This window comes from Patagioenas fasciata, chromosome 4 (assembly GCF_037038585.1).
Source record: "Patagioenas fasciata isolate bPatFas1 chromosome 4, bPatFas1.hap1, whole genome shotgun sequence".
Lineage (NCBI taxonomy): Eukaryota > Metazoa > Chordata > Aves > Columbiformes > Columbidae > Patagioenas > Patagioenas fasciata.
The window spans coordinates 29,074,438-29,100,111 of record NC_092523.1 but is presented as its reverse complement, the minus strand read 5'-3'; the positions used below and the strand labels follow the sequence as shown (position 1 = coordinate 29,100,111).

General features: G+C 41.5%; 1 protein-coding gene across 2 annotated transcripts in view; it reads left to right on the top strand.

Moving 5' to 3' along the window:
* SCFD2 (sec1 family domain containing 2) overlaps positions 1-25,674 on the top strand; it is a 197,533-nt gene that overhangs the window by 62,681 nt on the left and 109,178 nt on the right. The window lies entirely within an intron of this gene.

Genomic DNA, 25,674 nt, shown 5'->3' with positions numbered 1-25,674 from the left:
AGTAGCAAAATGTGTATTTTAAAAAAAAACCTCTTCCAAAAACATGAGAAATGTCTCCAGTGGACTGGGCAAATCTCTTGGCTTATTAACCTGCAAAAAAATGGCATACACTATTTCAGATCTAACACAGTGAAGGATTCAAGCACTCTTGGTAGCAGCATCTTAACATGTTGTGGGCAGGGACCTGTACGTGGTGTCTTTTTAGATGTGACGTGAGTGGTCACAGGTAAGCAGTGAAAGAGTGCAGATTCCATCTTTTTGCTTCAGCATCAGAAATCCCATTAGCAATGCCCATTCATCAGCCTTCTGATGGACAAGTTAATTGGCAGGATTTTGATGAGTACTGAATTAAGAGTGTTATTGTGGTTTTTAGTCTCTGCTAATAAGCTCATTAATTCGGTGTTAATCGTGTGTTACTGGACAGGCAAAGTTGTATATGAATGGAGACGGGGAGGTAGGAGGCTCTGTCTGCTCTAGCATTTTATTTTCTATCCATTCTGTTCATTATGATACCAATGCTTTTGATAAAGAACCTTGTTTGGTGTATTTTTTTGATGCTTTCAGTCTAGATGGTTCATTCAGCATGTTATCATCTAGGTTAGAAAAGCAGGGTTTTTTTTAAGAGGATACATAGGGTTGCTTAGCTCATAATCCTAAGTGGATTTTGCCCCTGCTGTAGGTTTTGAGCAGGACTGCATTAACCTTTCCGTTTTGTCTGCTTTCACTAGTTATATTATTGTCTTTAAGGAAATGAACATTGCTTTATTTTTACAGTCTATGAGTTGTCCCTAGGTAAGATTCCAGGCACTGTTGTAATAATAATGAAATCAACCCCACAGAACACAGCATCTTGTGAGAGCTTTACTCATAGGAACCGCTTATCATTGTGGTTGTTAGCTCAAATGCAGTAAATCACCCATCAAATCTCTTATCTGCAAAGCAGTTTGATAGTGCCAGCACTGTATGTAATTATATTAGTCTGTCAGCCTAGTTTTCCTCATTTTTTGGAGGATATACTTGATTATTTCCTACAGACTGGCAAGGAGAAAGAACAACACAACTGAAAATTAATGAAAACTTTACTGTGGGCGATATCCAAAATCAAGAGTGGGGCTGCCACATTGCATTCTCTCTGGCTCCCCACTTTGATGAGTGGCATATTTCCCTTTCCGGGGGCTCAAGCACTTCCCTGGCTCACGGACATTTCTGGGCACAGGGTACGTGCACAGACACACAGGTGCTCACTGAACTGCTTTTTCCCACAGTCTGGCTTGTCTGGGCACTAGTCAGCCCCAGCCTGGAAAGCGGATAGTCCCATCAGCACAGCACTGATCCCTGGCTGTAAGCCTAGCGTCCCCCTTTGCCTTGTGTCCCACAGAATATGCTGAGGGATTTCTGCCTCAGAAAAAAAAACCCTTTGGTGAGCGTTGTCGTGCCTGTGCAAACATGTTTTTATGGCTGCTGCCTACAAATGTCAGATCTTGCCTCTGTCTGCATGAAGTTCGTTGAAAGCACAACTGTGCTCTGATGCTGAGGCTAATATTTTTCCCCAAACCATTATTTTCAGTAGGAATCTAAGTATATTCTTAATTTGATTTTGCTTACTTGATGGAAAACAAGGTGATGTTAGTTCACCGAGTTGTCAGGTTAGCCAATATCAGGGTGGTCTAGGACTTAACTACATTCCTAACTTAAGATTTTGTCTTTTACCTGGTGTAAGTGAACCTGCAGTGAGTTAGAGAACTCTCAACACTCTGACTTGTTCTTGACCATGTTTCCAATGAAGGAGAGTCATGTTGTGTCCCCTCTCCACCCCCAAAGGAAACTACACAAAGAGACAGTGCTATACAACAAGTTGATTGGCGCTCAATCCAGCTATGAAGCTGTGGTAGATTTTCATTATAAATTATTCTATCATTTCTTGCAGATGTGTGGACTTACTTGATGTATCATTTGCTTGCTTCCAGTGAAGAAGTCAGGCTCAGGTCTCCTTGCCTAGCTTAGAAAACCAGGTCCTGTTTGAAGGCAACATGCTGACTCAACCAACAAAATCTTAGTGGAATTTTACTTCTGCAGTAGGTCATGAAGGATCATTTTTGAAATCAAATCTGGCTTGTCAGAGGTCTGCCTGTGTAGTATTCATTGTTTTGTGTCCTCGTAGAGGTGACCAGTTACCTCTGCCTAAACAAAGTTGTAACCATAACTCGTCTCTCTTGGAGAGGTGTAAAATATTAGGATTTAATAAAAATGTTTACTACCACCTCTGCTGTCCCACAGGTATGTGTAGGAGACAAATGACTCAATACTAGTTGGTGTTTCCTACATGTTCCTGAGGTTTCTTGGAAAATTGAGAGAGATTTTTTATAATAGTATTCTTTAGATTTTCTCCAGTTCCCATCTCTTCAGTTCAATTACTTTTCATTGCCATGAAGATTCCTAAGGGACTTTCTTGATGTAAGAATATACCTCTTTGGAAGCCTGCCTGTTTCGCCCCATGGCACCATATTTGAGTACAAGAATATTAAAGTCAGCATACTGCAGGCCTGGCAAAAGTGGATTAATGCTGAAAGCTGCTGCTGGCTGTGATGTTCCCAGCTTGACATGGAGCAGCGTGAGGGCTGATACAAGACACACTGGTGTAACAACACCGCTTCATTCTCATTTGCCCCCCATCCTCCCTCAAAAAGCAAAAGGAAATAATTGTTCCATACCTAGAAATGAGTCACCTAGTCTGAGGCTTCTGTAGCATTGTTTTCTCTGTGTTTACTCTTTCATATATTCTATAAGTATGCTTTGTTAATTAAAAATGTAGTAGGCACAGGAGGAAAAATGAAATTGATCTCCAGATGTCCCCTCTATACCACCCCATCCCAGGGTGCTGGCCTTTGTGTGCCTCTAAAACAAATAGCATATGGTTCTGTGAGTGTTCCTGTAATTCGAAGTAGTCATGTTGCCTGCAGAAATGAAGGGCATCGTGCACACGTAAAACTTGTACAGTATTTTCTAATGAAGTCCGACAGCCCATTTGTGCAGCTGGGTCTAATAAGGCATGAGTACAGTTAACTGCTGTTTACCTCCTCACACTCTGTTTGTTTGGAGTACAGAAATGCTGTACATTCACATTAGGCAATTCAGTATAGAAATCTAACTTGGACTATTGATGGGAAGTATTTCATTATTTCATAGCAGGTTAAAACATATGGTTGTAGTTAAATAAAGAAATGGCTTAGTCCATAAACCACTGCCATTCAGCACAACTGTCAGGTTGATGTAGGTTTATCCTTCAGGAAAGTAAAATGTTGGTAATGGATAAGTAATAAATGATAGTCTGGGGTCTCTGCCTGGGGAAGGGAAAAGTTTCAAATTCTTTTTAACAAGGGCATTAGTAAAAGAAGAGGAAAAGCTAATGTACCAGAGAAGAGAAACACTCCAAAAATGACTTAATTCTATCCATCGGTTTCTCTTCTAGCGTTTCTTCACATCCCTAAGTCCAGGGAAAGTGAAATAGCTGCTAAACCATAGGCAGCAGAGGATTCAGATGTACTCCTCCATGGTTTCATGACTTACCCTCACATAGTAGTGTTGCCTTTCCTGAGCAGAGCAGAAGGGTTCTTCTCTGATAAAAATAATGAATGTTTTATTTAAGTTCTTTTAAATGTCTCCAGTTTTCTCTACATTTCCTAACCTAGAGAAGTAAAGATAACATGGAGTAGTGTACCCTTTCTCATCCTGCTTCTCTTCTGTAACTCAGAGGAGGACAGGCAGTTGTAAGGCATCAGGAGAACACTCTGGCTGGGCACTTAGTTATCTTGTCCTTTTCCTGCATGTGCTGTTCATAGGAATTTTATTTTCATAAAATATGTAGAGGCAGAGGATACCTTTAAATCTTTTAACTCTTAAATGTTTTCAGTAAGTAGTGACACGGGCACTGAATTTCTTATGTAAAAACACCAAAGCTGGATGCTATCTCACAGAAGGGGCAACATATTTCATGCAGATGGGCTCTCCAATCACCATGGAAGCAGGAACTCGTGGACAACCAGGTGACCTGCTTTTCTGTCCTGAAAAACTAAAAATAATTTACATACTTTTGTTTTTAAAAACTTTGCATGTCATCTTGGTATGATTACTGGCACATGTTGTATTGATTCAACTTTATTGTTGCATTATTCTCTTGCATTCAAGGGCCACATGTGCTCCACATCTGGTGACCATTCAAGGGCCTTTTGAAAAACATCACCACATTTCTGTTCTTAGAAATACTCATGATAAATACCACGCTCTTGCATCTGCTTCTGCTATTGGTCACAAACAGGGTGCACTAGGCTGTGCCTACCGTCCAGTTACAAAACCACCAAAGATAACGTAATACCTTTCGTATTAACCAGAGCAACTAACTGTTTGACTGTGGGTCACTGTTCCTTGCACCAGAATGACCGTGCATCCTTGTTCTTGTGAAATCACAGTGGCCTGTACTGGATGTGGATCTCTTTCATTAGACTAGGCAATGTGGGAAAAAGGGACAGCAGGAAGAAAAACCATTGCAGTGTTAGAATAGGAACCCTTTTTTTAATATTTATTTATGCTAAAATATAATCTTGCTTTTATGGAAAGCATGCCTTAAAAACTGCTAGCATAGTATTCAATGTCAAAATTCACCAATAAACTACTACTTAAAACATTTGGAAAAAGTTAGATGCTTTCCTACAGATCTGTCAGTACTGTTCTGGTTTGGTACATTGGTCAATGCATTTTATAGTGTGACTGCATGACTATTTACCATGCTTCATGACGATGATGATGCATTTATCGTGAACCTCTCACGGTGTGAAGTATACTCATTCTGAACACCATCTGTTTAGAATATATGGTTCCCCATACCAAATCACTTGCATGCAAAGGAGATTGCAGTGTGCTTTTCACACATTATTTATTATGTAGAGTAAAGTTAAAGATCACTATTAGCATCTTCTTACATTTCACCCTTAGGTGCATACAATATAGAATCTCATTTGAAGGTATCTAAAGCCAAACTCAAACCTGAAACATGTTTAGTTGGTCTTAGAATGAAGGAGAAAATATTCTCCTGACTCAATAATGAACTTCATTTCTCTTTTGGGACTTGACTTCTGACACAGAGAGAAGGCCAAAATAAAAACCAGAGTGACTGAGGGCCCTGACTTAAACCTGCTTTTAATTAAGCCTTGTAAAGAAGCTTTTCTGCTAAAACTCTCAGGTTGAAGAGTTCATGAAAAAAAACCTCCCTGTGGCTTATGAACAGCCAAAGTGGGGACATTCAAACACACATTTTTGAATAGTTTAAACCAGAAAAAAATACAAGTGAGAAAGTCCATATTGTTTGTTTAATGCAGTTTTTAGCAGCTCACTCCTTTTTTCAGTTATCTTCTTTTTATGTCATTCTGTGTGTTTCAGTTTAAAACGTAATGCTGCTACAAGATGTTTTGATATTAACAAACATGAAAACTAAATTGCTTTGGTTTCCTTTTTTCCTAATTGCACATAAATCTGACCCAGTTCAGCTGGACACAGTTACAGTGCGTTAGAAACGTAATACACATTTAAAATCAGAATCCTTGCACCAAGGCAAAGGTCAAAGTAATTTTCTTGTTTGTTTGTTTTTAAGGGGATTAAATAAATGTAGTTTTACCACAAGGAAAATGGTAGTGCCCATTGCTCAAGTATGGCTTTCGAGTCCACATTTAAATGGGAGCAGACAGCCCTGTCTGGAGCAGTGGCAGGGATCATTTCACAAGTGAAGGTTGTGTGCTTTCTGTGCGAAGTGATGCTCATTGTGCAAGACTTCTGCTAGATCACTTACACTACTGACCCCAGACAAGAGCTTACACCACACTAAAATAAAGCTGTGTCTTCCGTGACAGACTGTAAACAGAAAAGGGTGGGATACAGTTAATGGCAGCAGTATAGCGCTAAAGAAAAATAAATAATTCCCTTTTACTTGCAACTGGCAAAGGCCCAAATCCTGAAACATCATCAATCATCCTTGATGACTAGATGAGATCATCAACTGAATGAGGAAAAATAAACTTGAATTCAACTTAAATTGTGATTGGCACAGTAAAAATTAACTTTCACCCCCAAAAATGTTTTCTTCTTCCAAAACATTTCTAATTGCTGCCCTTCCCAGCTTTTCCCCACCCATTGCAGAACTTCCAAGTTCTCTTCGCTGTTGGTAGATATCATTCCTTATCCTTCCATGTCTGTTTCAGCATGTGCTTTTAGTTTTTGGTTGAGAAGCAAACTGCTTTTACATTTCTTCCAAGAAGAAAAGTGTAGTCTTCACATAAATACTGAACATAATGTTATTCATAACTTCATAATTCACCAGTCTACCAGCTGAATAATGTAGCAGGCATGGAAGACTGAGAAGCAAAGGATGTTACACAGACCAGAAGAGCCATTCTGACAAAAACCTTTTGGGGGAAAAACTTCCTGAAGAAAATATGTGAAGTCTCTTTTTCAGTTCTTCATGCATCTAGAGCTTATTATGAATAAAATACACACTCTAGGGAACAGTTATGTGCTGTCAGGAAAATGACTTGATATTTTAATTTTTACAGCTGTCCATATATTGCACTGTGACTTTTTACAACATTTCTCTGTAATAGCCTTTGAGCGAGAGATTTGTTCTTCATGAGCTGATAGCTTTAAATGTAAAAGCGAAGTTCTGGGAAGTTGGAGACCTGGAAGAAATAATACTAAAAACCCTCCAACAGTATGAAGTCCTGAGGTTGTGAAGTCAGTATTGGAGCTGGAAAACTGCATCTTTATTTAAAAGATAAAGCAGTGTGTTACAAATATTGCAGTCAGGCAATGGTCATTACCGACTTTGAGAAACATTAGACACATAGCTGGAAGAATTGGTTTGATGCTTTTTTTTTTTATAATCAGTAAGCAAGAAAATTTTGTAGTTTATATCCTTGGTTTAAAGGCACTGTTACATCTTAGCTGTTCATGGCACATATGAATTAAGTTGATAATATCAATCTTGTTTTTAGGGGACTAATTGATGCCAAATTGGCAGAGATTGAGTAGGCAGAGATCTTCGGCTACCCCCTAACCTCTTGAGCTTTTGCATACTTACTGTATCAGTTGTGTAGATAAGGGGGTTTGCTTCACTGTGCTATCAATCTGGCCTTTGCTGTAGGATGAAACCACTGAATTTAATTATGTAGCTGTGGGCCTGTGTTCAGCCGTCCCCTGTGATATCAGATGTGTAAAGTGAACCTTTGCTGGAAATTAGCCTGTGTTACTGATGAGTGTTGGGAACAAACTACGTGAGTGATCTTTTCAATAGATACTGTGAGAGGTTTAGGCTTTTTCCCCCCCACTTAATTAAAGGAAAAAAAAAAAAGGTATAAATGCTGACTTAGACTTGCTCTTGTTATGTAGTGTTGAAATAGTGGACGGGTCATGCTGATTCTGTTTATTTATTTATTTACATAATAAGATTTCTCGGGAAAGCTATTGTAGACTGACTTAAATTTCAGTCAGCATATGACAATGCCATGTTATTTTGGATGGAGAGAACATTGTAAGTTGAGAACTTGTGATTTTGGAGGAATGCCTTTCGAAGGCTCACTGCTGGTTGCAGCTTACAGTACCAGAGGGATGGAGCCAAAATAGCATTTTAACTTCTCTTTTTTTCCCCAGTTATACTTGTCAATTTTTCTGGCTGTGTTGGCAGAAGTCTCAGTGTGCGGATAGATATTTATCCTTTTATACGTGATCACATTCATGTAATCATTCTTGCCAGGAAGTGGAGACTTAAATGCAGAGGGTTTTGAGACACTCAGTGTAGATTTTGTGGATGTGGGGGTTTTGACAGTAGTTTGTGAGACCTCCCCAGCCATCAATGTACGTGTGTTTGGATGTGAGAAGTGTGGGCTTTGTGGCAGCGCTCTCCTGTTGTCAGGGGAGGGAAACATGGCTGCCGTGCACTAGGGCCATACGGCCCTTTCAGGGCCATGGTGTCCCTTGAAAGCACATACAGTAAAGGTTAAGTGTAATGTGTCATTCTGGGGTCTGTTGCTTCTATTCTGTTTTCCTAAAACACATAGATTTCTCAAGTGGTTGGATATTGAGATTTAAAAGGCTTGTCATGGTATTTTTAGGTGAGAATGGTGGCCAGTGAAATCTGTGACCTAATTTAGGGATGAGAACTAGTGGAGTGATCCTTTAGGACCAGTTCTGGGGTATTTTGCAGTTGCCTCAGTATTTGGTAGTCTGTGCTGCAAAGAAGGGCTAAGAAAATAAAACAGCTGTGCTGCGTCCAAGGAAAGCTGCTTACTGCTCAAAACCAGGTCAGCTCTTGCAAATCCCGTTGATACCTGGATCTCAGGATACAGAGCAAGCTTCGACATCCCAGTGGTTCCCAAAAATTCCTAAATGAAGAAATTACTTTTCTCATTGTTTTGCCATTGCCATCATCAAAGTTGCCTTTGCAGTTACCTAGTAGTTATTCTCATGCTGAATGTTTTGCTCTTTTTTTGAATTCAGCATCGCTCTGTGCAATTTAAGATGAGGATTTGCCCCTCTTACCAGGATTTCGATAGCTCCATACCAAAAGTTAGTTGATTCATGTATTTGGCAGATAAGACTGTACAGATTCTGGAAGATTAGTTGAGTAATGAGTGTAACCTTCAGGCATCTTCCATGAATTCAGTCTTTCAGATTAAGTGTTAAGATATGGTTGTTGCTATAGTAATAAAAAAGAATTTAGTAATTTCTTTTTCTTTGTAGAAGCGTTAAGAAGAATATGGGGTAACTGAGAGATTTTAGAAAAAAAAATAACTTATGATTGTTTCTTATTTTGGTAACAGCAAATATGTATTCCCCATGTCCTTCTACCAAAAGGTTGCAAGTTTTAAATAATTGCTAGACTAGTGAAAGAATCATTCCTCTTGTTCCTCTCATATCCTTCGGGAATCGGGTACTGGGAAGAAAGATTCCAGGAGACAGTTCTCCTGCAGGAATGAGGAATATGGATCACTGCTTTTGGAGTATTTGCCCACTCAGTGGGCTGGTTTGAGTGTCAAGATCTGGCAAAGAAATTTAGCTGGCTTCCCTAAGGGGAGTGAAAGCCATTGAAGGCGGGGAATATATTCTAAGTAGCTTCATTTTCCTTTTCTAGCGCTTCTGCCAAGGATCACCTAAGCCCTCAGAAAAGTTCTGCTAAGTAGAAGAAAACTGTTGCACTTAACGTATACATTTGCCTTTAGTGGCTAATGGAATATTTGTGCCATATATTCACATCATCTTTCATTTCAGACATGAAATGTATAGCAACTTCTGTTTTTTCTTGGAGGAGTTTGGTTTGTCAGAGAAACATCTGGTTTATGTAAATGAGGAAAGAATTCGGTCAGCGAGAAGATGGTTGCAAAATAGTATCTATATGGTAAAATAGTTTGTATATCTCTACATCAGTAATTCACCTACATTTTCTAAAAGTAAGCTGGCTCTTTTTCAGTGTTCCGTGTTAATGGAGTTGTTTTCGTCCTGCGAATTAAAAAATAAATAAATAAATAAATAAAAGAAGTAAAATATAAAAAGAGAAAGAAGAGTGCTGGCACTAGTGAAACAGCAGCGTTTCCGTGCTGATCGGTGTTTGCTGCAGGCAGCGGAGCTGCAGCCGAGATCGCTTTTTCCGCCGGCGCGTCCCGGCCCGCGCTGCAACACTGCCCCCTGCTGGGCCCCGCCGCGCCCTGCAGGGCCACGGCGCGCCCGGCCCGGCCCCAACGGGGCAACGGGGGCAGCCCGGGGGCTCGAAGAATCACAGAATGTTACGGATTGGAAGGGACCTCGAAAGATTATCTAGTCCTATCCCCCTGCCGGAGCAGGAACACTTAGATGAGGTTACACAGGAAAGCGTCCAGGCGGGTTTTGAATGTCTCCAGAGGAGGAGGCTCCACACCCACCCTGGGCAGCCTGTTCCAGTGCTCTGTCACCCTCACAAAGAAGAAGTTTCTTCTCATATTTAAGTGGAACCTCCTGTGTTCAGGAGGCTCAACTTCTTTCACATTGTGTGGGAGAGTAATGGTGCTGCTTCGGGCTGGGCCATAACCCGTGGGTTTGTTTCTGTCCCAGTCTTTCGCATGTTTAGGAACAGTTGCACATCTTGGGATCCGGCGTGTTGACGTCCGGAGAGGTCTACAGGCTGCCCTTCTTTCTTTTGCTTAAAGCAAGCTGAATAAATTCCCTTAATAATAACCTTAATAAATTCAAAGCGCTGCTAAACGTGGAAAAACAGTTCTTGTGTCAAAGTTTATTTATTTATTTATTAATCTGTTTCTGACTCAGTCATGTTTTATTAAAATTATTTCAGTGGCATTTCTGTTGCATGTTTTCCGATGTGGAAAAACAAGTCGAAACCTACTTATCGCATGAATCATTGTTAAAGTCAGCAGTAGTCCTCTGTGTAAAATCTGCCAGTAAAAGCCGGGAGGATGGGGATTAAACCTGGAGCACATTAAATTAGTTCCAGTCTATCCCAAGCAGGCTCAGCGTTGCTTGCTTAGGCAGGCAAAACGGAAACAGGCAGTTTATAACAAGGCTGGTTTAAAAACTGTGGGGTTCATTTGAAAAAGATTTATATCCCCCACTTAGATAAACATTACAAATGTGGGCTGCAAGCAGGAGGCAAATCTTTATCGAAATCTCTTTAAGAGCTTTTTCATTGTGAATAAAATGGACAGCATGTACTCTTGTTTGAAGATTCGCCAATATTTACACAATAATCTTTTCTCAATGCTCTGACTAATTAAAATACGGCTTGGGGTAGAACAGCAAGACCACCAACCAGTAATTTGCTGGGATCTGATAAAAGTGGTGATGACTGAGGTGATGGAGGGAAATTATTTGGACACAGGAGAAAAGATTGTCCTGAGACTTGTCTAAGTAAGTTTTCTGTAATTGTTATTAAAAAAAAAAATAATAAAAAAAGGTAAGATTTTAAAGAGAAAACAACTGTTTCTAGATTTATCTCCACCCACTCCCCCTTCCCTGGTGGATGCTGCTGTTCTTAAACAGTAGCACAGAAATTTTGTGGGTTTTGTGATCTTTGCTAGGGCCTGCAACAGTGTCTGCTGGGAAGGTTGGAATGTTTGCTCCAGGAAAACTAAGAGTAGTCTGGGACGTGAGGGTCCCAGCTGACGAGTGGTACAGCTACTCACATTATAATGTTTGGGGGTAACTTAATTGTGATTATGCTATTTTGAAAGTCTGTTTTTTGAAAGGATTAAGCATACATTAGTGCAGTAAAGAATCTATTTTTATGTTTAGTATTCACACAATTTTATTTCTAGCTGTTGCAATACAGTTTTACTTTGTTTATTTAGGCTACATGTTATAAGAATTGTTCAGATCCTGGATTTAACGGAAAGTGCTTTTCATATTTCATTTTGATGTTAATAAACAGTGTCTAAAAGAACTTTATAATACTATTCTGCCTTCCAAAATGGGATCCAAGTCTCAGACAAATGACTTGAAGTATTTTGTGAGTTATGATATATAATCAAGATCCTCTCATTCTGGATTCTCTCATTCAAACTATGGTTTCTCATACCCCTTCTTTTTGTTGCCTTGGTGTCTTCATACGGAATACCTCTTATGCCTCAAACATCTGATTCTCGTGGACTGATAGATGGCTTGATAGAAAAGCAGGACCCTTCTGTGCTATGGAGGGGGTGAGGCATTTTCTAGTAGCTGCCAAAAAAGAAATTAATATTTTTCTGCTGTTATAGTGGTACGTGTATGCTGCAGTAGAAGTCATGTACAGTAGAGACTGGAGACACTCCAACCCTGAGGTGTGGGGAGACAGATAAGAAGAACAGAAATTATAGCAAAACACTATCTTTTCCCTCTTGCAAGAGATTAGTGCAATAGCAATGCTGAGGTAGATAGACCTACCCCATCCTGACTTCTGTAAAGGAAGCCAGGTAATACTGAGCTCCATCCCTTGACAGCCTGATGACTGTTGACACTCAAACTAAATAGGCAATGGTGGGCTCAGAGTGTGCCTGTGCTATACCATGACTTGCAGCCTATGCAGGGGCTGCGAAGGAAATTATTTGCTGCACTGAACATTATTCCTCATACCTGGCACTCAGCATCAGGCTACCAGAGCAGCTGAGTTAACGCTTGGTAGCGTGAGGAAGCTGCTCATGGGAGGAGAAAAGTGAGAAGTTCGCAGCTGGACCTGGAGACGGGCATCGGGCTGCAGAGCGTCAGCCTGGTGCGAGACCACAGGGACGTGCTTCCTCTCTCTCCTACTGAAATGGAGAAGGAAAGAATGTCTGTGCCTCAATCTCTAGCATGTACAACTGAAGTTGGGAGGGGTTTTTTTGGTTTGCTGCATTTGGGTTTTTTGAGTGGGTTTTGTTGTTGTTGTTGTTTGCTTATTTGTATTTAATTTGGTTTGGGCTTTTTTGTGTGTGGTTTGTTTGTTTGTTTGTTTTTGTTTTTAATATTGCACGTAGGGCCATGTGGGTTTTGCTGTTGCTGAAATCTGAATTGCAAGTGTTGTAACTCAGCACATTTTGGTAGCCTTCTGGAATTTTTTTTTTTTTTTTTTTAAAGTTAATGTAAAGGAAGCTTAGGACAGGTCTGGGCTTATCTTTAAGGCTGGGTTGTTTTTTTCTAGTTAAAATGGCATGGAATATACATTTCCCCAGATCCTCAGATTGAAACTTGAACATAAGAAGTCCTTTCTGCATGAAGCAACTAGGACATATATATGAAAGTAACTGAAAACTTCTGAAGTCCTTAAGTGTTTGGAATGACATGCATGATTTAAGTGTTTTTAGATATTGGGACCAGATGTCCTGTGCTGCACTCGCTCCCTTTGCACAAATGTGATATCATGAGGGATAGTTATGCTGACTCAGACATTCGGCTGAGTGGGAGGGAAGTCCCAGGGGGACAGAAAGCAGGGATTGTTTTTCTAGTTGTAGCTCGTGCTGGACAAACAGCTGGGGAGGAGGTGTGGCAGGAGCAATCCCTGGCAGCCAGGATGCCCTCACATGGCCCTTGCAGCTGTTGGTGGGAGAGCAGCTCGATGTCTTCTCCATGCAAAGCAAGGACCCAGCTGCAAAACCAATGCCAGTGCCACCCAGCACAGCCTGGCTCAATGGGAGGGACGATGGGAGCACTGAAAGGAGCCAAAAGAGGGAAGGACTTGCTGCATGCTAGCCACAGGAAAGGCACGTGGGCTAAGGGCCATGGAGAATCACAACTGAGAAACAGATGTTTGGTATACTTTTTAGTAACCATCATCCTAGAAGGACATAGACCCATACACAGGCGTGCCCAGCCTGGAGCATGCAGTCTGTTCACCACCCCATGTGAATTCCAGTGTTGAGGACTCCTGCTTCGTTAAGGAGCTGAAGGAACAGCTCATAGGCAGTCGAGTTAAACTGTGCTCAAAGATAGAACTGTTAGCTTCTAGAGCAAGGAAAGATTTCCAGGATGGGATGAGAAGATTAAAAGAAAGGGATTTCAGAAGTTTTTCACTGAAGCACTATCACAGTGGAAAAATAATTACTATTTTGCCCATTTGTAAATTTCAATCAATGTCTTATGTTAGGGTATGATCAGCAGTCATTGCTGCTGCTATTCTTGCACATTTACAGGGAAAAGGCATATATCCTTTACTTTGAAGTATCATTGTTTTTTTCTGCCATCCACTGCTCTCCAAAAGATGATAAGCTGATTACTTTTTAATGGCAGTGGAAAGCTGGATGAGAAAATTAACGTTTTAACCTGATACATTTTATAGAATGAAATTAGGTGTACTTGTATACTTACAGTTGTTTTATTCTTCCCAATATGAAAAAGGGAAGTGTTCTTCCGTGTGCAAATTATGCTAGTGAAGACGTCCTGTCAATTAAAAATTGCTTCCACACACAAAAATGGATGAGAAGTTCATATGTTACTTACTCATGTGTGTGACATCTGCCTTTAATCATCATGAAAGCCTGAATACCATTTAAAGCATGGTGAGCCTTGTACAAGGGCTAGAAATGTCAGTACTCTACAGTGATAACATTGACTGTACTGATTAACAGCCGTGGAGCTTCGCAATGGATGGGAATCTGCCCTCGCCTGTCCCTGGGTTACTTCTGTCTCCTTCCTGAGGTTCCAGCCGTAACTGTGGGCAGAGCACTAGGATCTTCTCCTGTGCAGACCTCCCATTCCATGTATTTTTGCTTTGTGGTGTATGTCATGTACTATGTCTTTATCCACCTGCATACTGAGGTGTAAAATGTTTTAAAGTTAGCTACTGTTTAAATTTGTATCTGTAAAATGCAGTAAAGTGATCTAGCATCTAGTCTCGTGATCTGGCATGAGCCTTCTCATGCAAGTTGATGTTTTAAATGTCTTTCAAGTTTCTCTCAAGAATTCCAAATCCTAGTATTTTGGTAAATTCCAACAATTTTTGCAAGTGTGTTTATCTTGGTGATAGATTTTCGCGAGGTTCCCTAGTTTGGTTTGGTTTGATTTTGTTTTGCTTTAGAAAAGGGACAGAAAAAAAGGCATGGGAAGAGAGAACACTGTTTTGCTCAGATCTGCATCCATTTCCATTGAAATTGTCAAAAAGCTGGATCCCAGGGGTACTGTGAAATGGGGTATGTTTCAGCCAAATAGCATCCTTATTCAGTGTATTTTATGTAATAGTGTAATCTTTAAGCATTGCTAAAAGCTTTCAGGTATGTGTTTGGCCATAACTTAGTTGGATGATTTGTTTTGGTGCAAACTGGCATTGATGCCTGTGGCAGTGTATGATAGAAGTCCTGATTGTGTTAGTATCAAACTTCTAGGGGCAGAAGTTGACTGGATTTGTTTAAAAATCTTTGATGGTGAGTCAGCAGACACACAAAAAAGCCAAAAGTGATAAGAAAACAAATGTCTTTCGTATGAACCCAAACAGTCACGTGGGCTCCAAAATCCTTTCGCTTTTCGCTCATTAGGAGTAGATCTGTTTTCCTATTTTGCCCTTGTCCCAGGCCATCTCGTTACTTCATTTCTGGTACCAGTGGCCACCATGGACTGACCCATTACCAAAAGTCTGGAGGTTTCCCCACAACCCTGAGGAGTTTGTGGGACATCAGATGTTAGACTAGTGGAGGAGTGAAGGATGATGCAAAGGGCTGAAAGGGAAGAGGTGCCTGAGAAGGCAAGGATGTGAAGGAAAAGGCCCAAAATCGGGTTATTTTGACTGTCGAAGGGTTTCCTTTTATAACTTACTGCTGTGTGCCAGCCCTCACAGCACGTCCAGTATTTCAGCATGTATTACCTTTATCCTTTCTGCTATTTCTAAATTAATTTTCCCTCACAGTTCACAATTCCTTTCACTGCAGTTATGCACTGTGCCAAAGGGTTTATGGTTTTATTCAGCAGATGCATTTCACACATAGTGTTTTATTGTGTGAGACCATGAAGTTTGTGCTTTCTGCTTGTTTTCTGTCCTCTTGCCCTCTAAAGTCTTTCTGAAATATGCATGCTACTGATGATCTCCACTAACTTGAGGACTGGAAGAAACATAATTTCAACTCCCCTTGTTTCTCCTGTGCCTTTCTTGTCTAGATTCAAGAGCTGTCTCGTACTCCAAAATTTTCTTCTCTTTTAGTTATTTCGTAACTCTCTCCGACATTATCTCTACTTTTACACAGCTTCTTAGAAATGTGGACACTGGAACAGTGCATGATATATTGGAATTAATCCTGACAGTGCCATGTACTGTAATAAACCTGCTCACCTATTTCTTTCCTCTGGATACTGTATTTTTTAGTTTTATTGGCTTTTTTACTGTGGCTTTGAGGTAAATATGTCTATTCTGGATCGGATCAAAAATGTAGCTGAGATAGTTTGCTTTTTCTAACCATACTCAAAAGCAACTGCCTACAGAAGATTAAGAGAAAAGGACAAGGTTATATGATACTCTCCAAGCTCAGACCATTTTGAGTTCTGAAGCAGATGTGGTTTCTGTATATTTACTAATATTTGACAGAAGTTTTTTCCCCTGTGAGTTTTTCCATCATCATTGTGAACCCAAGAAAGAATTTAGCAGCACAACAACCTTTGGTAAGGAGTTCCACATCTGAGCAAATCGTATGAAGAACTACTCCATTTAATTTGCTTTTTAAACAGGCTCATGCCAGCTTTGTTTATTGCCCGTTAGTTCTTGTGTTGGGACAGAGAGTGAGCAATCAATCCCTACCTGCCTTCTCTAGTCCACTCATGACTCTTTAGACCTTTTATCCCCTCTAGGTCATCTGCTTTTCAAACCTGCAGGGTTATGGCTAGTGATCTAAGCAGGGATTCATGTCCTTGCCTTTGTCCAGAGCATCTTTCCAATCTTTTTCAGAAGCCATCTCCCAAGAGAAAGTCCACTCCTTCTGCAGATACAGTCTGCACTGTTGGCTGATGGATTTGGTTGTGCTATATTTTGCTTGATTTATACCTCTTTTATTTGTTTTCTGTCCCTGTGGATTCTTACCATTTGCTTTGTGTAGTGACTGAATGCTTTCCTGTTGTTCTCCTCAAAGCCTATGTGGGTTGGAACCTCCTCAGATATGTTATCTCCATGCCCTTTTCTCAATATTGAACCCCTACCACCTTCTGGCAGTTTTCCCGGTATTCTAAGGCTTATAAAAACAACCAGCCTACCTCAAAAAAACGCATACAAGATCTTTCTCTGATACATGTTTTATCTCGATGGTGCCCGTACTGCTTTTTCATTCTTCTGACACCGTTTTTGCTGTGCTGATTCATGTTTTTACTGAGAAGGTCTGTAGAAGCCATCACAGCTAAAAGTTTTTGACTGAGCAGGTTGGAAGTGCTCCCTTTTTAACTTGCTGATGAGTGAGTCTCTTATGTCAGACATGTGGTGATTTAAGTAAAATTGTCCTTATCCTTGCAGAGCTTTGTCTAATAAAATCCAGACTTATTAAATATCCTTTTTTCAGTATCCTGTTGCTGCTGAGCCCTCATGAATCCAGTAAAATATCTTAACGCAGATGTACACTTAGATGGTTTCCAAAGAGAGAGGGAAAAATAGACTATATGATGTAATGATACATTGCCAGACAGCATAACTCACAGGGATGAGGTGTTTTCTGTACTGTGAAAGATTACATATCAGTGGGTTTACGAGAAGCTTTTGTGATGGCATTTAAATTTTCTTGAAATGTCTGTGTCAGTCTTGCAATTCTGACATAACTGGCTGTGCCTCTTGTAACACAAGAAACTAAAATAACTGAAGAAGTTGTGAGATGATTGAAAATGGGGAAATTGCTGTCAAACAACTGTGGTGCTCAGTAAAGGCAGGAGAAAGGTGATATAAGAGGAAATCTTAATTATGTTGTTCAAAATATAATTTATTTTCATGTCTTATGGAAGCTAGGTTAAAGAAAAATATTGGAATATACTTCTTTGGCTATGGGATAAAGATGTAATCCAATTGCTTAGGTCATGATGATAGGCTAGGGAGTTATTGGCTGAAAGAACTCTCCTGGGCTTTACTTTTGTTTTGTTTTTTGAAATGATAGGGGTTGAACAGCTTGTTTTAAGTATTTTTGTTGCTATCACATATTAGCTGTTAAGTGTCAGTGGTAGGTTTTTTTAATTGTGCAAGATACATTTAAAAAAATCTCTAACTAGAAGAGCTTACAAATGTCATGCTTTTTAAAAAGCTTTAAGTTGTAAGTTTATTTTTCTTTCCTTTGACTCATCACTGTGTTTTGCAGTGCTAACATCATGCATAGATACTCAGTAGGTATAAATTGGCAAAGGACTGTAAATGTCTGCAGTGTTGACTGATAGGCACCCTTTAAGAATCTGGCCACATGACAGTATATTGAGGAAGTCATCCAAATAGCAGGTGATTCTTTACATAATCTTCTGGTATATCTCTTGGCAACCTCAAACTCTAGCTCATGTAGACTCCAAGCCAGAGCTGTTGCATAAGGAATCAGCCCAGTCCTTGGCCTTCAGGGCTAGCCTAAGTGTTACTGTAGCCAAGCAGTAAACCCGAGCAGAGAACCAGTCTGGGTAAAATGATCTGTTTCAATGCACAGTGACAGAAACACTTCAGCAGGTGCAGGAGCAAGAGGCTGCTGTGATGGACAGAAGGCAAGAATGAAGGCCAGCTGGGAAACTGTGCACATAGGATGTATGTGAATCTGTGTCTTTGACAGTATGAACCAGGTTAAAAATAGCTTTTAAAAAGCTTACTCATTTACTTTTATTTGCTTTTTATTTGTTTACGGTAGAATTTTAAGACTCCATCTACAAGGGCTGCCTGGAAATTGTCTCTGCAGTTTTGAGAATATGTTTCCTGGGGCAGCGCTCAGAATGGGTGATAAATACAGAAAAGAGGACAGGAGATAGAACTGACTCTATAGGGATGTTTCATTCAAGACAGAGGAGTCATTAAGAGTAATGACAGAGGAGAGAGGTCATAGATGCTTTTACGGTTTCCTGTGTCTCTCACGAGCAGTTTCATCTTTCTCTGCTGTTTTCTTTATATGCGTGTTCTTGGTGGATTTCTGTATCGTCTATCAAGTGAATAGACAGACACTGCTATTAAAGAGAGGAAGACGCAAGTCATTTGGTATTGACAAGGGCAAGTCAGAAACCTGTTTTGGTCCTCAACAAAATGTGATCTTTCTCCCCATCTTTAATGACTTACTCTTTTTTTCTACTGGAAGTGAACATTTACTGCCAGCATCTCACACCTCCAGCCTCAAGCTGCTGTGAGGGTGCTGGATGCTTTATCTAGTTTCCCCTAAGGCTAAAGTTTGCTCCTTTCCCCTGCAAGATGAGGTTTTGTCAGCCCTTCCCAGCTGGAAACATAAGTTTGAGACTCCAACTTTTCTGTCATCCAAACTCACTTCCTGCAAAAGGAAGTGTACAGACAGTGGACTTCAGTTATCAAAATTATTTCATCCTCTTCTGAAATAGCCTGCCTGAATAATTGGATGCTATATATTTTGACACTGACAGATTGAGGGGTTTCCTAATGGTGAGAGTTTACTAATTTGAAGACTTTCAATTTTTGTGTTGTGTTTGGGGTTGGTTATTCTTCAATCATACCCTTCAGGTATTTAAAGAGAAGACAAAAAGAAGATACGTTTTTACAAAAACCTACCTAAGTCAGGAATCATAACGATTTCTAGAGCTTCATATGGAAAAATATAATTTACATGATAAGACCATACTTACTGTGTCAAATCACTAGTCACCCATAGGCTGTGTTATGAAAACAAAATACATGAAGTGATTGTTTTGCTGGGAATAGGGAGTACAGACGTCTTCTCACCCATATGGAAATTGCATGAAATCAACCCCAAATCTCAGGTGGCCAAAGAGTGTAAAACAGCGAGTAACAGAACTGCAGCATTTGATTTATGAGCAGCTGAGCGCTGCAGGCAGCTGAGACTCCTCCTTAGCTTGGCAGCATCTCTCATTTTCGCTAAGATGATTAGTGCTGCAGAGATCTGCTGCTGTCAAAGGATCCGAGCTGGTTTTGCACATCCATGAGGTCCTCCCTTGGTGCCGATGTCACTTTTAGCAGCTAGAATATTCTGCCTCCATCTAATAGCGGGGAAGCTAATGTGCTGTGTGGCAACATCATGAAACACAAAATGTCAAACCCAGGTAAAACATGACAAATCAGATAGAGCAACATTGGAAAACTGTTTATCCCACAACTCTTGAAACCTCTTTTCCCACCTATGTTATGAATAAAAGGAGCTTCTATTAAACAGGGTGGTCTGGGAGCGGAGGGCAGCACATGAACAAGAGCTTGTGAGTTTCCACTGATCTTCCTGCTGGTTTTACCTGCAGCTGCATTTTGGAGTTTTTAGTTTTGTGTTTTTGCCAATAAAATTCCTCATTCTTGTAAAGCTGTGTGATTCCCATTCCAGAAAGTTCTGTTAACTCATGCAACCTCTGAAGGAATTAAACATATTTTGCTGCCTAGATGGAAAGCCACTAGAATATTTACATAGTGAAGTAGTCTCTTAAGATTTATCTCCTCCTTCCTCCCGGATTTTCAAAGAAGATAAATTCTGCTTGCTTGAAGTTGATTTTTGCTTTAATATTTTTAATGATGTGTCGAGGACAGTGGGCTGGAAGCACGGGGATTACAGTGCTTGGTTCTCCTCTCAATTTTGTCAAGGACACGTGTTAATTCAAGTAAACTCTGACCCTCCTCTTCTCTTCCTCCCCAGTGCACTCTGTTTTCTTTTGTGTAAAAGATGTATAATGATTCTATGGCTTCAGATTCTTACAGGTTTATTTAATACTGAAAATAATGCCTTTCACAGAAATGCAAAACCTTTTTTTCTTGGGTTTATTGCACTTCCCATTAATTCCTTTAGATCCTTTAAATCAGGTTTTAAATATCACTTTTGAAGCACAATATCATGTTCAGTGTTTAAGAACTGAAAAAAAAAAAAAATTTTTATACTTTTTTCACTATCCTCCCATCTGCCAAAACTGGGGCCTTTTGCAAAAATCAGCAAATTGACGTCAGTTCATTTACCCTTAGGGACAGTAAATTGTTACACAGCTTAAGTGATAAAAATAAATAACTAAGGCGTGTGGAGTAAAGAGATGGAAAACAACAAAAATCTGTCACAAACTCTCCCTGGATTCTGAAGAATACATGATTATAGCATTACAATGTCTGAACAGTCCAACTGAGCAGAAGGCGTTAGAGCTTGGGTCTTAGCTGGCGCTGCATTAAGCTGTGTTAATGTTTTTATACAGCCTTTGGAAAGCTCAGCCCTGACCTGGTTTTATTATTTTTACTGGCTCCCTTGGTAATAGACAAATGAGGCTAACCTGAGGCCAACATAACCAGCAGGAAATTTGGGTCATGGGTAGTTACATTTTTAAAACTTGTGTTTTAGGGTTGTTCAATCAGGGTAATTGATTGATTGTTAGGCGGTGCAGGGAGCCCCTAAATCATCAGAGGTGGCCAGATAATGACAATCTGCCAGTGGATTTTGTTTGAGGCAAGTTTCCCAGCTCCCTGCGGAGCCCGCTCTGCAGTGAGGCTGCGAGTCCCTTTTTTTTTCATGTGTGCTCCAGTCCAACTGGCCTGTTTGGACAAAATAGCCTCTGAAACTTGGCAGTTCCATTTGAAGTCGTCTGTAGCGCCATTTCCCAGGAGATAAGGGAAAAACATTCCAGAGAAGTTCATACCCCAGAAAGACCCTATGTGCGTTCTGAAGTTAACGGTTTATTATAGCTCTTTAATTTTCTTTTTCTCTTTCATTTTTACTTTGAAGATAAGAGGTGGCAATTGTTGCTTTAAGTCATTGTGTTTTAGCCTGCTCTTCAGTAAATCACCCTGAAAGTTTAGACCCAACTTTTTTTTTTTTTATTATGTATGTTTGAAAGTTTGCCAGAGATGCTGTGCTTGTGTACTTCCAGGAGCTACTATCCTCAGGCAAGAGCTGGTGACCCTGCTTTCTTGTACAATCATGTGCCTCCTCAGTGCTCCATGCATTTGGGTAATTTGCGCATGCAAAATAGAGCTTTTTCAGGAACTTGTCTTCGGTACTGTAGGAGCATGCTATGAGATATTTAGAGATGGAGCGAAGTAGAGAGTTTGCGTGTTGAGAGGGGAGGGAGGGATGGATTAAGTGCCAGTAGATGATAGATAATGTTCAATAATACATGGCATGGGGCTTGCCTTTCCTTAAAAGTGAATTCAGTTCAATATAGATTGAAGTTTGTCCTCTGTTCCAGAATAGCTCCACACGTAGGTTAATGTATAGCCCTTAGATTTTCAGGAATGACTCAGCTTTTTTTGGTTGTGGGTGGCTTCCTCCTGGTCGATGCCTACCTCTGAATTCCTTGAAGTTTTGTCTTTTTCCATTTTAGGACCTGGGTGATTGGGTATTTATTGAACTGGCATGCAGATGGTAATTTGTTTGTGCCACTTTTCAAGAAAAGAGCAGGTAGCACTGCACTGAGGCAGGGCTCAGTTGAAATTTGGGAACCAACCACCTTGTCCCAAGGGTGGCCCAGCTGCCGGCCTGTGCCAGACCAGCGCCAACCACCAAAGACTGACTTCCAGGTGGAGCAGCGCCTGGACTGGCTGTGCTTGTGATTTAATGCTCCCTGCCCAAACACACACAGGGTGCCAAGCCCTCACAGATTTCCAAATGTTCCTTTTTGGCTCCCAAATGCTTTTGACCACTGCAGCTTTGTAATTTACTGTTTCAGGCCCGCAGTGTGCACTTACTGGTAGGTTTAGCATGTGGGTAGTTGGAAAATTCTTCTCTAAGGTATGTATTTGAATAGGAACATAACATCTGACCACATTAAAGTCCCTTGAAAGATGGGCCTATGGCAAAACTGGTATGTCAGGAGCAGGGTGGGGCCCAAAGTCCATAGAAGTGTTGTTTCCTGTAGCACAGGCTTGGAAAAACTTTATTGAGAGCTGGAGTAATTCGTGCTTGCTGTATGATTGTGATCTGTAGTGGATCAGCATAGGTATAAAAATCACAGTTCATGAGATGCTTGTTAGTGTTTCTGACATTGTCAAAAAACAACTAAAACAAAATACAACCAGAACTAGGACCCCTTGAAGTGTTGTATGGAGTACACAACGAGATGAGACTTTCGGTTTTCTTGTTCCTGAGGTCAGACTCTGGAATCCCTGCCCAGGTTTCAGAAAGTCTAGGAGATCAGAAATAAATTAATGCACTTAAAAGCAGTGATAAACTTAATTGTATGTTTTTGTTATTGTATAAACCTCTGTCTTTTTATGGTTTGTTTGTTCTGTATTTTATTACTGTGAATCTATTTAAAGGGTGTATTATTGAATGTGATGCATATTTACCACGACTGGTCAGTTTGAAGTCGGTGTAGTAACAACCGAGAATAAACGTTTGCAGGCTCAGCTCTTTGGATTACAGGAGATTCAGTGTTTCACTGTACACTATGAACTGACGCACAGGTTTTCACAGGGAGCTGTTTGGCAATCACAGAGCAAGGGGCAGGGTACCGAGGGTGGCATTGCAGGGGACGTCTCAGGTGGATCTGACTGATCACCACCGTTAAGAAAGGAAAGCCATCTTCTCTCCTTCCACACGTCCCTCCCTGTGCAGGAGCAGTGTGCTCCTCCTGTTTGCCTTGCACTGGCCTCGCTTCTCACCTGGTCCCACTGCAAACTAACTCAGAGCAGAAAACTGGTGTGTGGGCATTTGACATGCAGCTGTGTGTGTGTGCAGCAAGGGCAGCGGTTTGCTGCTACGATTAGTCACTCTGCTGTCCGGAGTGGCAGAGACTGGCACAGTGAATCCAAACCCCTGCCCTGGCGTTAGGTGATGCAGATACCAGCATGGCGCTTCAGGGGATTCGTGTCTGAAGTCTCCTTTTTACAACCACAGGAAAGCTGAATGGACACCTCTCCCACAGGGGACCTAGGGCATGCCAGCATACTCTGTTTCCCCCCTCCTTTTCTCTGTCAACCTTCATCTCCTTGTGTACCTATTATGATCATCTTTCAGCCTCGTGGTCACGTTTCTCCCCGCTTCCACATGGCCTTTGCCTTACCTCGCTGCATGGATGTGCCATGGGAATGAGCCTGACCTTCCAGGCAAAGAAGGCTTTTTTGATGTTACATGGCTTGAGTAGGTGGTGAGGCAATGTAGGCCCACTGATGAATGAGGTGGGTGCCCTGGTGGCAGAAGACACAGAGAAGGCAGAATTGCTGAATGCCTTCTTTGTCTCTGTCTACTCTGCTGGAGGCTGTCCTGGGGAGCCCTGTACCCCTGAGACCCCGGATGAAGCCAGGTCAATGGAGGAGTTTGCTTTAGTCGATGAGGACTGGGTTAGGGAGCAATTAAATAGTCTGGACATCCATAAATCCATGGGTCCAGATGGGATGCATCTGCAGGTGCTGAGGGAGCTGGCTGAAGTCATTGCTGGACCACTCTCAATAATTTTTGCCAAGTCTTGGGAAACGGGAGAGGTGCCCGAGGATTGGAGGAAAGCAAATGTCACTCCAGTCTTCACAAAGGGCAAGAAGGAGGACCCGGGTAATTATAGACCGATCAGCCTCACCTCTGTCCCTGGGAAAGTAATGGAACAGCTTATCCTTGGTGTCATTTCAAGGCATATCAGGGAGAAGAGGGTCATTAGGGGCAGTCAGCATGGCTTTACCAAGGGTAAGTCATGCTTGATCAACCTCATAGCCTTTTATGAGAATGTAACAAGGTGAATGGATGATGGCAGAGCGGTGGATGTGGTCTGACTTGACTTCAGTAAAGCCTTTGACACAGTCTCCCACAGCATCCTCACAGCTAAGTTGAGGAGGTGTGGTCTAGACAATAGAGTAGTGAGGTGGGTTGCAAACTGGCTTAAGGAGAGAAGCCAGAGAGTGGTGGTCAATGGGGCAGAGTCCAGTTGGAGGCCAGTATCTAGTGGAGTGCCTCAGGGGTCAGTACTGGGGCCAATATTATTCAATATATTCATTAACGATTTGGACGAGGGAATTGAGTGTACTATCAGCAAGTTTGCTGATGACACTAAGCTGGGAGGAGTGGCTGACACGCCAGAAGGCTGTGCTGCCATCCAGCGGGACCTGGACAGGCTGGAGAGTTGGGCGGGTGTAGGGTCCTGCATCTGGGCAGGAACAACCCCAGGTTCCAGTATAGGTTGGGAAATTACATTTTAGCAGTGTAGGGGAAAGGAACCTGGGGGACCTGGTGGACAACAGGATGACCATGAGCCAGTACTGTGCCCTTGTGGCCAGGAAGGCCAATGGCATCCTCGGGTGTATTACAAGGGGGGTGGTCAGTAGATCGAGAGAGGTCCTCCTTCCCCTCTACTCCGCCCTGGTGAGACCCCATCTGGAATATTGTGTCCAGTTCTGGGCCCCTCAGTTCAAGAAGGACGGGGAACTGCTGGAGGGTCCAGCGTAGGGCAACAAAGATGATTAAGGGAGTGGAGCACCTCCCTTATGAGGAAAGGCTGAGGGAGCTGGGTCTTTTTAGTTTGGAGGAGACTGAGGGGTGACCTTATTAATGTTTATAAATATATAAAGGGTGAGTGCCATGAGAATGGAACCAGGCTCTTCTCAGTGGCAAACAATGATAGGACAAGGAGTAATAGGATCAAGCTGGAACACAAGAGGTTCCACTTAAATTTGAGAGAAAACTTCTTCTCAGTGAGGGTGACAGAGCACGGGAATAGGCTGCCCAGGGAGGTTGTGGAGTCTCCTTCCCTGGAGACATTCAAAGCCCGCCTGGACACATTCCTGTGCGACCTCACCTAGGCGTTCCTGCTCCAGCAGGCAGATTGGACTAGATGATCTTTTGAGGTCCCTTCCAATCCCTAACATTCTGTGATACTGTGTGATACTGTGAGTGTGCTGTGAAGGAAACAGAGGGACAAAAGGTTCAGGGCATGTCCCAGGCAGGTGATTGCTGCACTGTCCTTGCTCCTGTTGTTCAGCTCCTCTAGGAACACACACCAGTCACCTAAACCACACACTTCACAGGTGGCTCCTTCTGTTTCTAATTTTCTGGGTTTCTAACCTGAAAGGATAGGGTCAGGTTTGCGGATGTGCTGAGAACTTGCAATAGCAGTTGAAATCAATGGGAGCTGGATTTT